This window comes from Mustela nivalis (assembly GCF_964662115.1).
Source record: "Mustela nivalis genome assembly, chromosome: 16".
In the NCBI taxonomy this organism is placed as follows: Eukaryota; Metazoa; Chordata; class Mammalia; order Carnivora; family Mustelidae; genus Mustela; species Mustela nivalis.
Window position 1 is genome coordinate 14,168,446 of NC_139035.1, and position 13,724 is coordinate 14,182,169.

Here is a 13,724-nt window from a genome sequence, read left to right on the forward strand (position 1 = left end):
CACAGATGAAGGCAAGGGTGCCTATCCTAGGCAACGCCATCGTCTGTGGTCAACAGTGGTGGTAGTGAGCAAAACCAAAATCCTAAACAGTGCTTGACCGTTGGTGGAGTTTTTGATGGATTCACTCGGAGTGTTTTTAATAGCGTAGATCTTCAGGAGAGATTTGACGAGCCCTTACCATTTCAGCATTTTGCCATTAGGATGGCCCAACCGCATGTCCATCTTGAACTTTTCCCTTTTCCTCCATGTGGAATGGAGGCAAAATTCTCAGGTCTACAAAGGGCACCCCTTTTTCCTACTGAGTAAACAAGTGATCAATTTGTTGGAAAAAATTACACTTTGAAGGCACGTATAATTTTTGGCACCATGCATCTTGGGATGTTTTTTCCCCCACAGCATTGCCAACTAGAAGCCCAGCACAGGCTGTGTTTCAGATGCTTCCATGCATCTCTACCAGCAGCACTTGCCCTGTCTAAGGTACAAATCAGCGCGGCTTCCCATGCTCAGCTCCCACAGTGGCCAGACTCACAACCCCCTTCCACTGATTTAAAAAAAAAAATTTTTTTTTTCTTAAATGTATTCCTATTCTCAGAGTCCATCTGTTAAGTCTTTTTATCGGTGGCATATTTGGGACCCCATGCCATGCAAAATTCCACAAAGGAACCTTCTTTGTCCATTGTAAAATGAAGTGATCTTCCCTCCTCCCTGCAAAAGAGAGCCATTTGGATGAGATCCCAGTCCTTGGAGAGAGAAGATGGAGGCGGCAGGAGTGACCGCCCCCCCGCCCCGCCCCCATCCTAGCTTAGCTCCTCCTGCCCTTTGGACAAGGTAGACCAGAAGAACGCAAATCATTTAGCCTCTATGAGCAACTGAGCAATGGTGTGCAGATACCTCAGGCAAGTTGCAAAAGCGTTTAGCTGAAGTGGGAACTGGACGCAAATTTGGCATTTGGAGAGCCCTTGCGTTTGCTGAGAGATTTCCAGGGAAGAAGTCGCTGGCCCCTGCGCTCTTTACCCCTTTCTCAGTGACTTCTGAGCCACTCGCCTCACACTCCTTTAATTTCTAGGCAACCAGGCCCAGGAGGACCCGTGCGGGCCCCAGCTCTGCTTTCGCTACTACTGCGAAAGCAAAGGCATCCTTCGTCACCTTTGCCTCCTGTACAGAAGGGACTGGTTCTCATGTTTTCCCCGGCTCAATAGCTCGGGGCTTTGCTAATCTTGCTGAACACTTCAGTTTTTCGATGGGATATCAATGAGGCATTCAAACAGAGCAGTTTATACACAAAAATTCTGTCTGCTTTGTAAAAGATTATCCTTTTATAAACACTCGGCAGAAAACATAAAAGCAAAGAGGGGACAGCACATAGGACAGGAAAGATGTTAGCAGGGAGATTAATGCTGAAAGGGTCGAAATGAATGGCGCTCACTAAAACGAGCTCCAGATACTTTGGCTGCAGCGAAACATAAATAATGGGAATGACACATCGTTTATTCGGGATAATGAGTTGATCCAAAGTAGAGGCCTAGGACAAGAGATTAAAGATTAAATATCCATCTCCTGATGAATATCAGTAGCCAACTTTAACCTTTTCCTTCCAAAAGTACAATTTTACTTGGACAGTTGTGCGTGTTTGTGCTCCAGTACAGGAACTGGATTCTTAAAAAGCAGCCAATACCCCGTGCCTCTTTTTCTTACCCTAGTGGAAAACACGGTTGCACATTTCAAGACAGGAAGTGTCTTGAACTTGATTTCTAGGCTCTGAGCCTCTGGACACCGTTATAAAGAAAGATTCCCTCCCTCCAGCGTTCTGCACTGGAGACATGGAGCTTAGGGACTCTGCTCACATCTCTTCATTCACTCATTTAACAATAAAGTTTTTCAAAAGAAAAAGGGAAGTGGGATTGGCACAACCCCATATGGGTTTCACATCGACCGGGAGCCCCCCAGAATGATGGGATGGCACGAGTCTCAGAAATCTGTGTGTCCAAACGGCTCACCCCGACTCGGGAGAGGACACCGAGGCTGGCGGCCAGGGTGTGTCCCGGCCGGGGTCCCACAGCCTATTAGAAGTGGAGTTGGGACTAGTACCGAGCCTTCTGGCCTCCAGCCCCCACTCTCCCCAGTGCACCCTGCTGCCTCTTTATTCCCTCAAGTTGGAAATAATGACCAAAGCAGCTTGCTGGAAGAGCCAGCACCCCACATGCTAAATTAAAGCCCTGAATTCATGAAAAACTTAGAATATTGGAAGCTCTGAATAAATAAGGGTTGGAAACAAAAAAAGGGGATGGGAAGAGTTGGAGCAGTGGGAGAAAATGCAGAGGAGGAGGAGGCAAAAGGAGCAGACAGCAATCACAGACACCCGCGATGCCCTGCCACCCAGGCACGATTCTGGAACAGTCTATGAGTGGCCCTTCTCTCTCAAAGGGCAAGAAGACACCAGGCAAGGAGAAATCGTGTGGTTTGCCCATTTCTTGGAGCCAAGAAGCAGCCCACTGTTCACAAGCCAAGACCAGGAAAGCGGTTTTGTGGCTGGTAGATACCGGGGAGTGAGAAGAGCAGTTAAGATTCAAATGTTGCCATTGAAAAAAAAAAAAAAAAAAAACCCAAACCAAAACCCAAAACCCAGGACACCAACCAGGCGGGAGCAGGAGACCATCACAGGTTAATTCCGCAGCCGCTCACCTACAGAGAGCAAGGTCAGGATTTGGCTGGGGTCCCATGTGATATCAGTTTGGTGGTTTCAGTCTATGCTCCAGGGAACATTTGTCTCAGTGCCAAACCAACATGCACGCACGGTTGGCAAGCTGTCCTCGGGAGGCCAGGGATGAGGAGCTGTGGAAGTGTATCCATTTTCACTTTGCAAGTGTTTGCATGCCAATGCCTCGGACATGGCTGCTCTTCGGAGAAAGAGGGGAATTCATGCTTGAGAGCAAGGCTGTTTTCAGCCGCCTTACCCCACAAAAGGGGGTGGGGGGAGAGGTGGGAGCTAGCCATTCCAATCCCTCTGTCCTCTTCCTGAGTGAGTTCAGCGTTTTGTCATAGGTGAAAATAATTGAACTACTTCCTAGATAAGAAAGGTATTACTGGGACCACCTGCCAGATCTTAGCAGGCAAGAATTTTTTGTGATGACCACGTGATGACTCAGAGGTTTCCACTTAGATGAGATCATCAAGGCAAAAGGTGAGATAGTCATGAGACATGCAGCTGCCATTTTGGAAAATGGAAGACGTATGAAATAGAAAGTTCTTTAAAAGGGCTCTGAAAGGGAGTCCAACATAAATTCGGAATTTTTTTTTTTTTTTTAAAGCACTGAGCATGCTTAGCACCAAGGACCCAGGAAAAACCCATAGCACTGCTCAGCTTCCCTCAATTGAGAGAGTTCCCCTAGGTGAGCCCACCAGGAAACAGACACATGTTAATGTCTTCACCAAGGCTTGAGAAATAATCTGGTCCACATAGTTACGGAAACAAGGAGAGGGTAGTTAGGCGGAGGAAGGTAGTAGAAGAACTTTCCAAAAGAAGCACCATGTTTTCACTGAATCTCTCCATGATATCCAGCCCCGGGTAAGGTTATGTCAGCAACGAGTAGTAGCAAACTGAATGCCACACTGTGCTAGAGATGGCGTGACACCATGGGTCAGGACAGGAGGAGGATGGACATGGACTATGGACCCATCCACAAAAAATTTCCAGGTAAACATTCCCGGTAATTAAAAATGCAACTCATGTAAGCAACATTGCCTTGCAGTTGAAGCCTATCAGCAGATCTGACCATGAAAAGACTGCAGCCTCAAAGTGAGGCTTCTTCATCTCCCAGGAGAAAATTTAGTGGTTGTTGAAGCAAAGATGGCCGCCCTCAGATTAATCCCCAGTGGGTCAGTAATGAGCTGGGCTTGGGAATTTCTCTCAAACTGCTGTTTGAAAATGTTGACCTACCAGCAAAGATCTAGGGAGGCTTTATAGGAACTCCCTAAATGGGATCTTTTTCTCAGATGATCAGACTCTCGGCAGATGACGTGGTCTTTCTCAGAGCTCCCAAGTGACAGGCCTCCATGCTTGTGAGACTACGTTTGTCCTTAGAGCCAAGGCTCCAGATAGCAATGGAGAGGTGGGGAGGAGAGTCTTCATAGGCCAAAGTCTGATTTCCCCCCGAATATATTCACTGAAAAAGAATCAATATTTTTTATAGGTAAGTGGGTACAGTGAGAAAGAAAAAAAAAGTGATCTTTCATGGCTAAAACAAGTAGTGAGTTCTGGAGGGCTCAGGCTCCCAGCATGTTCCCCAGTTCTGGGCCTGCCTCTAACACTGGTTTGTAGTGCGGACTGACGTTCGTTGTTTTTACAAATTTACACATGTACGTCCATACGCGCTTTCCAGACTTGGGCTTCCAACTCCAGGGCGCTCAACTCTACATCTGTGTGACGACAGCTAGGTTTGCTCTCCATCAGTTTGTTGGCTCTGTACCTTCTTCACAATTTGGACTGACTTGGGGGTCATACGCTCTAGAAAGTCCGTGTCAGCTTGATGGAAAGAAGTAGTAAGGATTGAAGGAGGTAGGACCAAGAACCCCAGGGAAGTAAATCACAAACCCTTTCAAAAAGGCCCATGAAGTGAGGGCCTCATTCAGACAGGGTCGTTAGCTAAGCGGGCTTACCAGGTTCAGAGGGAAGCAGAGGTCTGTAAACGGTGATGACTTCCCGCCTGCCCCTGCGAGCACTCTTCCCTCGCTCTGCACTCATCAGTAGCTCTCAGTCCTCGTGACACAGTAGAGTCACGTGGGGAGTACTTCAAAAATACCCCATGCCCAAGCCTCACCCAGAGATTCTGACCTAATTATCTGAGGTGAAGCCCAAGCAATTGCATCGTTAGGAGTTCCCAAAGAGATCCAAGTGACGGACTGTCAGCCCCCAAAGATATCAGGTCCTAATCCCTGGAACCCAAAGATGGTATCTAGATGGCAGAAGAGGATTTGCAGATGTGACGAAGGATCTCGAGATGAAGAGACGAAGCTATGTTATTCAGGAGGGCTCTGCATGTGCTTGCGAGTGTCCCTATAAAACGGAGGCCGAGGGAATTGGACCCACACAAGAAGAGGTTAATGTAAAGAGGGACAGAGAGAGCTGAAGATCCAGAGTCCTGCAGCCTTGAGGACTGGAGTGATGTGGCCACAAGCCCCAGAACGCTGGCTGCCACCCGAAACTGACAAAGGCAGTTTGCAGTTCTTGAAGCATCCAGGAGGAGTACTGCCCAGGTGACACCCAGATTTCAGTGCTGTGTTGCTGATTTTGGACTTCTGGCCTCCAGATCTATGAGAAAATAGGTCCTATTGTTTGAAACCACTAACTTTGCGGGGATTCGTTACAGCAGCCCCAGGAAACGCACAGAGCCGGGTTTGGCAACCACGGCTCTGATGTCAGTGGCCACAAGGAAAGCCATCAGAAAAGCCAAGCTCAGCGCCACCTCTGAGCCCTTCACCTGCTCTTTTCTCAATCGGAAGCACTTTCCCCCCAAATCTTCACTTGTCTGACTCCAAAAGCTTTTCCCTGGTCCCCGACCCAATCTGCATTGGATCTGCTTGGTATTTCCGTTTAGAATTTTGTTCCCATCTTTCATAGTGCTTATTCCAGTTTATCATCAGATATTTATTTCTCTGGTTATTTATTTAGTGTCTTTCTCCCCCAGCAGAATATGAACTCCCCAAGAACAAGGTTTAGACCATTTTGTTTGCCACTGCATTTTCAGCACCTGGCGTGGCAGCAGACACACATTGAGTGATCAATAAAAACATTAAAGGAAATAATGAACTTGAATATAGACATAGTAGGTGGGAATGAACCTCAGATAACAGCCACGAGCATCGGATCAGGATGAATCTCTTGGGAGAGAGAATGGCAAGAGCTAGGTAGCAATCGAGGGGTCCCACATAAGAGGGCCACAGTGCTGACAGTCCCCTGGAATCTGTGGGAGAACAGGGCTAACGAGGGAGGTTATGTACAAGGACTATATACATGCACACTTGACTCTTGCCCTGAGCAGCCGATCACAATTCTAGATTGCACTCGCTATGTCATGAGGATCTCGATCCAGTACCAGGTCTGCCTACTACTGGCTCAGGAACCAACCGGACAGGGAAAAGAAAGCAGGTAAACTATCTTAAGACCTATAGCAAGTCATAAGTGGGAAAGTGTAGGCACTGACAAATATTCAGGTGAGGTAAGACACATCTATTCCGGCATCTGCATGAAAAGATAGGACACTGGTTGACATCCATCCCCTCCAGGTGTTTTAAGTACACTCCAACTATCCACCTGTTAGGGACTACCTGTTTTGTTGTATTTGTGTAGTCTCTGCTTAAAACAAAATCACTTGAGCAAACCCAGAATAGTAAATACAATCCATTGCACCATTCCTTCCTGACCATCTGCTCCAACCATAGGAAACAGACCCCAACGGCAAAAGCAATGGACTACAGGACACCGCTTTTCAGGGTCCGGGACCAAGATGGTTCTCCCACCAGAACACTCCAGGCCGCGCACTCACCTGGTCAAACAGTAACGGCCAGAGCAATGCCACTTTGAAAATCTAGAAATTCCACGATTCAGGAGAGCAATTAAGCGAAAAAGCAGAACTAAAAGCCCTATGTTCAGCCCCAAAGCTAAAATGATCAGGTAAGGGAACAAGAGGGTTGGTAAAGGAGAAATCCTCAGGAGGATTCCAGGTAGGTTGTGTGATGACAAGGAACAAACTCACCCACACATACCAGGAAAACGATGATGCTCGAACCCTGCCTTTTATTTTCCTTTGGTCTTCCTCCTGCAATTTGGACCTCAGGAACACACTGCTTTTATACCTGTAAATGTAGACATTTTAATCAGAGGAATACCAACACCAGTGAATTTTCATAAAGAAGCTACTTCCTAGAGCTGACCTTCTCGGTTCTGTGTATCTCTGGTTTCACCAGCTTCACCCTGGTGTCTCCAAAGGCAGGGGTTTTGTGTTTATCCTGCTTGGAGTTTGCCAAACCTCTTGAACCTAGAGGTTTATGTGTTTCATCAATTTTTTTAAAATACTTGACAATTATCTCTCAAATATTACTCCTTCTTCATTGCCACTCTCTTATCCTCCCGGGACTCCAATTTATAAATGTGCTAAAACATTTCACTATGTCCCATTTATCTCTTCTGCTCAGTATTTTTTTTTTTCCCCGTGATTCAGTTTGGCTATTTTCTTTGGGTCCGACTCTGAGTCCACCAATTCTGTCTTCTGCTGCACCTGGTGAGCTGCTAGACTTAGCCAGGGAAGTCTTTAATATCAGACATAATATTTTTAGGTTTCAGAACATCTGATTGATACCTTTATATAGACTCAAACTCTCAGTTGGTTCTCTCCCATCTTTTCTCCTCTTTTGTACATCTTTTCTTCCATTTTCTTTAGCATATTTATACTAGCTCTTTTAAAGCCTTTGAATGAATTCCTGTATCTGGATCATCTATGGGTTTACCTCTATTCCTTGCTTTTCTCTTAATTGTTAGTCTTGTTTTTCTGCTTCATCACCTGCCTCGTAATATTTTACTGTATAGGTAACACCATGTGTAAGGAGTCTGAGAGACGGGTCTTTGTGGTTTCCCCTAGAGGGTCTGTACATGGGGAAAGGAATCAATCACCTCAGTCCAGTGTGGAACTGGGCTGACTTGGAGCCAGATTGAAACGTCCATTAGAAAAAGTCCACCCCTCTTTTCAAATATCTCAATGACAACTGTGTGTTCACTGTAGGTCCTTCCATCATCGGGATGGTTGTCAGAGCACTTGACAGCAGAAAGACACTGTCCTCTGTTTTCCCAGCCCAGCTTCCCAGACTCTTGGGCCACCCCAGTACTTGGCATATGTGCCCTAAGAAAACTGGCTAAGACATCTAGAGCCCTTCTAAATCCGAGCTTGCCAGCTTCCTCAGCAGGTTTGTCTTTCCTCTGCAGAGTCCCTCTGTCTAGGCCATGCCTGACCGACCCTCAGCCTATGACCATACATATAATTGTCCCCAGGAAACAAAACAGCCAGTAATCTCAGCTAACCCAGGAAGCAAACTTCCCTCTGGAATTTTAATGTATCTAATACTTTTTGTTTCTTAGTTCTCGAATGTCTTTAAAAATACAGTTTTTCAATATATTCCATTTTTTTTTCAGTTGTTAGAGCCAGAGCCAAGAGCCTGCCATGACATACTATTGAAGAAGTTCCCATTAGCCCAAATTAATTCCACAAATAATTCCTATATAGAATAGGCAAGCTTTACCAGTATTTTCTACTTCATTCTTATTTACTGACATGTCTAGCTCAATTTTTTTCTCCATAAATTTACAACCAAGATTTGATTTATTCATCGGTATCTTTTACCATATAAAATGACATCACTCATAGCTTCGGTTGAGTTTCCACTGCAAACATAGCTTCTACTGTGTAATTTTACTGATTTAAGGTTTGGAGACCTAAACTCCAAACTAGTCAAGAACATTCCATTTTTTTCAGGCAAGCTGTAGACTCTAATATATTTTACCAAGTACAGGTATAGATACTATAATTTTTACTCTGTATTGATTGTTTTTACCAGGAATAGCCTTCAAAAATTCAATAAAAAAACCAATGATCTGACTTAAGTCCTCTTTAGTCTCTGAGAAAACCCCTGTGCAGTTCTCCTTAGATAGTCCAGAATTTTTTTAGCATCTTGAATTGTTTATGGCATTCCTAACAAATGTCCCCTACAAGTCTCTAATCTATATAGTCCTAGTGCCCCGTGTTGGCAGCACAAAGAGCAAAATGATGAAACTGAAGTGGTACGTTTGTCATGGTGAGATCAACATGCCTTGCATCATGATGGGAACACGAAGACCCTGGGAACTGAAACAGCCCCAAAGGCTGGGAGTCAACTCGGTCTCAATTTTGGTCCTTACTTGTCTCTCTGCCTTTGCTCTTACCTCCTCGCTACAGAAAGCTCCCTGTGGGGTTGCTGGGCTGACTCAGTCTGCACAATGTATGACTTTTGATCTCGTGGTCATGAGTTCAAGCCCCATGATGGACATGGAGTTTTGAGTAACAGTTGGTTAAGCATCTGTCTTTGACTTAAGTCATGATCTCTGGGTCCTGGGATTGAGCCCCATAGTGGGTGCCCAGCTCAGCAGGAAGTCTGCTTCTCCCTCTGCCCCACCCTCTTTGTTCCTTCTCTAATAAATTAAAAAAAAAAAAATCTAAAAACAACAACAACAACTTCCTGTGGATTCATCATGATTTTCCACTCCCTCAACCTCAGATCTCCCAGAACCCCTCCCCTACAGCTGTCCTGACCTCTCTCCCTATATCATCCCCTTTCAGCTGTAATCCCTTCACTTTTTTGGATGGGACAACTGGGTTCAAAATCTTGAGGAAAGGAAGGTGACTAGCCCAACATAGTCATGAGGACACCTGTTCATAGAATCTTCCTCAGGAATAGCTCTAATTCGTACTTTTCAGTGTGATCTGTAGATCACCTTCAGATCCAACATCCACCCCTCCACATTCCATGGCCCTAGGTCTCTACCCTGAGTTACAGTTCCCTTGGCCATAAGGGAACCCAGGCAAGAGGCTGCAGCTAATTAAGCATCCTGGTAGCGAAAAACTGCACGTCAGATTAGTCTGGGTTCGAATCCCAATTTCACTGCCTATAAACTGATCCCAAGTGAGTTTTCCAATTCTGAGTTGTACTTTTCTTATCGGTGAAAGGATAGAGTTATATCAGCTTTACAGAAGGAAATGAAAGGATACATCTAAAGAGCCACCGAAAAAGCACTCGTAAATATTAGTTCCTTTCCTTCTGAAGACAGGTACTATGGGGCCACCTTCATCCCAGAGAGGATAGCATCATCATAGTGTCTGGCCAGAACCAAGCAAAACACAAGAGACGAACCCAAGAAATAAATGAATGGATTTGCCAGCAAGAGACAATGTTATTTTTTTCCCTTTGCCAAGCCTGAATTTCCCAGAGATACTGCATTTCTTTGGAAAACTCAGCAAGCACGCAATCCAGATATAGTCTCTCAGGCAGGCAACATGTTTACAGTCAAAAAGCTCACTTCCACTTCAAGTTTCCAATCCCCTGCTGCTACTTTCTGCAAACTTAATTAATTAGTTGCCGCTAACATTTGTTCAACCTCATGCAGCAATGGGAGACTGAAGGAAACGGGCTTTCGTAAATTAAAAACATTTCAAAATATTGTCTTCTCCTAAGAAAACAGCTTTTTTTAAATTAACACTCCATTTGGATAACTTTAAGGTTTCAAAAGAAAACAAACAAGGGCGTTCCAATTCATATCGATTGCCTTTAACTATTTCGCTACCACTAATTTCCACTCCTACTCTCACTATCCTAAGCATCATCGTCCCTGTAACAGGTCTGCGAGGGCTCCTATACTTATCTCCTTTGTAATGCTCAGGTAATTATATCACATATGGTCCTGGTGTGAAAATGCCTGCCACACACTCCATCAGTCAGCAGATTAAGAGATGCCTAAACCCTAAGTGATAATGTTGTCTTAGAAAATTAAAATCTCAAGTGCCATATTGAAGGCAGTGATGTGGAACAAGAAGGTACAGTAAATTTTTATTTTTCTTATTGATTTGGTTGTTTCGCCACCAAGACATAATTACACTGGATAAGACCAAATAATAGGGAAAGTGGCTAGCAAACATCAACTTAGCCCAACCGGTGAATCCAAGGGATTCAGAGTAGGGCATTCTGATCTGTTAACAGTTATCAGTTGAGTATTTGTAATCAGGGAGGGAAAGGTCCTCCAATGACCGATGAGTCTGAGATAGCATCCCAATTACTAGTCACCTACTACGTGTCGTGATTTTTGTACAGTGCATCATTACATAAAAAAGATCAATGATATTCATTCTGTCTACCACGCATGATCGGTGAGATACTCTACAGTTCCACAAAAACGTCAGTTGTTGTTGTCTTACTGCTGTTATGAATAATGTAGTAGAAAGAGCTTTGAACCTGGAATTATGACCTGAGTCTTAATCAGAGCTCTGCTCATAAAATGACCAAGTCACCGTCAGTGTGGTGAACAGTGACATGGGATGAGCAGTGACAACTGGTAGACACACTATTTGGGGATGCTTCCATAGTTTCTGTGACACGGTCAGAATGCCCACAACTGTGTGAAATTATCACCCATGCCTTCCTGGTTCATTTCGGTGTAATCTTCATTCTTTTCCTATGTGCTGATGATACTTATAATGCTGATGATACTTATAAGACTCCAAAATATGTCACACAGTTTGAAAATTACTGGTTCAACCATAGAAGTGGACAAGAACAAAAGGGGAAAATTAAGAATGCAGAAACTAAAGCCTGGATCACTAAATGAGTACATTTATCTTCAAAGAAATGGGAGGCAGTAATTGTTGAGACATTCCCATCAACAGTGATGTTGACTCCAGGCACCAGAAAACAAATCAAAGCTGTCACATGATAGAAAAAAAAATTTTTGATTTAATTCTGCACAAATAACACCAGTAGTTATGTAGGTAAAAAATACCTCCACTTGAGAGTAACTACAACAGGCATGGTAATTAGCATCATATTTAACATATCAGATTATTTTTATTGTTACTTTTATTTGATTTTGCTCAGTTTTAACAATGTGTATGTATGAGTGCTCAAATAGAGATAGAAACAACAAATCTCTCTCTCTATCTATGTAACAGATATACCTCAGAGATATTGCAGATTTGGTTCCAGACCACTGCAATAAAGCAAATATCACAATAAAGCAAGTCAAATTTATTTTTTTGTTGCCCCAGTGCATATAAAAGTTAGATTTGCACTACATTCTAGTCTATTCAGCGGGTAATAGTGTTATGTGTTTAAAAAAAAACACACAATGTACATACCTTTAAAAATAGTTTATTGCTAAACAATATGAACTGCTATCTGAGCTTCAACAGCTGTAAACTTGCTGCTGGTGGACGGACGTGCCTCAGTGTGGACGCCTGCTGACTGACTGACGGCTGCTGCAGGTCAGGCTGGCTGTGGCAATTTCTTCAAACAAGACAACAGCAGAACAAGACAACTTGCTGCACTGATGACCCTTCCCTTCATGAATGATCTCTCTGGTGCACGTGAAGCAGCTTGAGAGCATTTTGAGGAGAACTTCTTTCAGAACAGGAGTCCGTCTTCTCCAACCCTGCTGCTTTATCACCTCAGTTGACGCACTCTTCTAAATCCTTGGTCGTCATTTCAACAGTCTTCACAGCATCTTCCCCAGGAGGCGATTCATCAAGAAATCATTTTTTTGCTCCCCCATGAAAAGCAACTCCTCATCCACTAAAGGTTGATCACGAGAGGGCAGCAATTCAGTCCTGTCTTCAGGCTCCATTTCCAATTCTAGTTCTCTGGTGATTTCCACCACATCTGCAGTTACTTCCTCCACTGAAGTCTTGAACCCCTCAACATCAACCATGAGGGGTGGAATCAACTTCTTCCAAACTCCTGTTCATGTTGATATTTTTCCCTCTTCCTCTGAATCATGAATGCCCTTAATAGTATCTAGAATGGGGAACCTTTCCAGAACATTTTCATCATATATATATATTTTTTGATATTTAGTATTTTTAAAATTTTTTATCTGATTATAGTTGACATACAGTGTTACATTGGTTTCAGATATACGACATAGTAGTTCAACCTCTCTAGATGTTATGCTATGCTCCCCACAAGTGTAGCTGCACTATTACAGTATCATTGACTATATTCCCTATACTATGGTTTTGTTCCCATGACTTATTTATTCTACAACTGGAGGCCCATTTCTCCTACTCCCCTTCAACCCTGACCTCCACCTGTCAGAATGGCTAAAATCAAAAAGACAAAAGGTAACAATTGTTGGCAAGGATATGGGGGAAAAAAGGACCCTCATGCAGTATTGGTGGGAATGTAAATTGGTGCAGACACTGACTGTGGAAAACAGTATGGAAGATTCCTCTAAAACTCAAAAATAGAAATACCATATGGTCCAATAATTACAGAAGGTTTCCAATTTATTTTGCCCAGATCCATCAGAGGAATCAATATTTATGGAAACTCAAACCCTATAAAATATTTTTCTTTAGTAATAAAACCTGAAAGTCAAATAGTTCCTTGACCCATGGGCTACAGCAAGGATGTTGTGTGAGCACGCAGGAAAACAACCTTGATCTCATTGTCCATCTCCATCAGAGCTCTTGGGTGAGGAGGTACATTGCCAGTGGGCAGTAACATTTTAAAAGGAATCTTTTTTTTCCTGAGCCATGGGTCTCAACAGTGAGCTTAAATACGTGTTGTAAACAGATGCGCTATGGACCAGAAGTTGTTGTTTTGTTTTATTTCCAGAGTATGTACAGAGTTGGTTTAGCATCATTCTGTAAGGGCCCCAGGATTTTTAAAATGGTAAATAAGCATTGGCTTTAAGAGAAAGCACCAGCTGCTTTAGCTCCTAATGAGAGGGTCAGCCTGTCCTTTGAAGCTTTGAAGCCTGGCACTGACTTTTCCTCTTTAGCTATGCCCTAGATGGCACCTTTTTCCAAGAGAAGGCTGCTCTGTCTACCTTGGAAAACTGTTGTTTAGTATAGTCCCCATCAGGAATCCACTTGGCTAAAGGCCTTCTGGATGACTGGCTGCATCTTCTCCCTCAGCGTCTTCGCCTTCTGCCT

General features: G+C 43.8%; 1 long non-coding RNA gene across 4 annotated transcripts in view; it reads right to left on the bottom strand.

Annotated features, from left to right (window-relative positions):
- Positions 1-13,724, bottom strand: part of LOC309850311 — a 161,983-nt gene that overhangs the window by 103,401 nt on the left and 44,858 nt on the right. For 2 of the 4 annotated variants that reach the window (XR_014304181.1, XR_014304184.1), the window contains exons 4-5: positions 6,763-6,852; positions 3,938-4,163 (exon numbers count right to left, since the gene is read on the bottom strand). This is a non-coding gene — a long non-coding RNA (uncharacterized lncRNA). The remainder of the gene's footprint in view (positions 1-3,937; positions 4,164-6,762; positions 6,853-13,724) is intronic. The other 2 variants (XR_014304182.1, XR_014304183.1) reach the window with 1 other exon arrangement.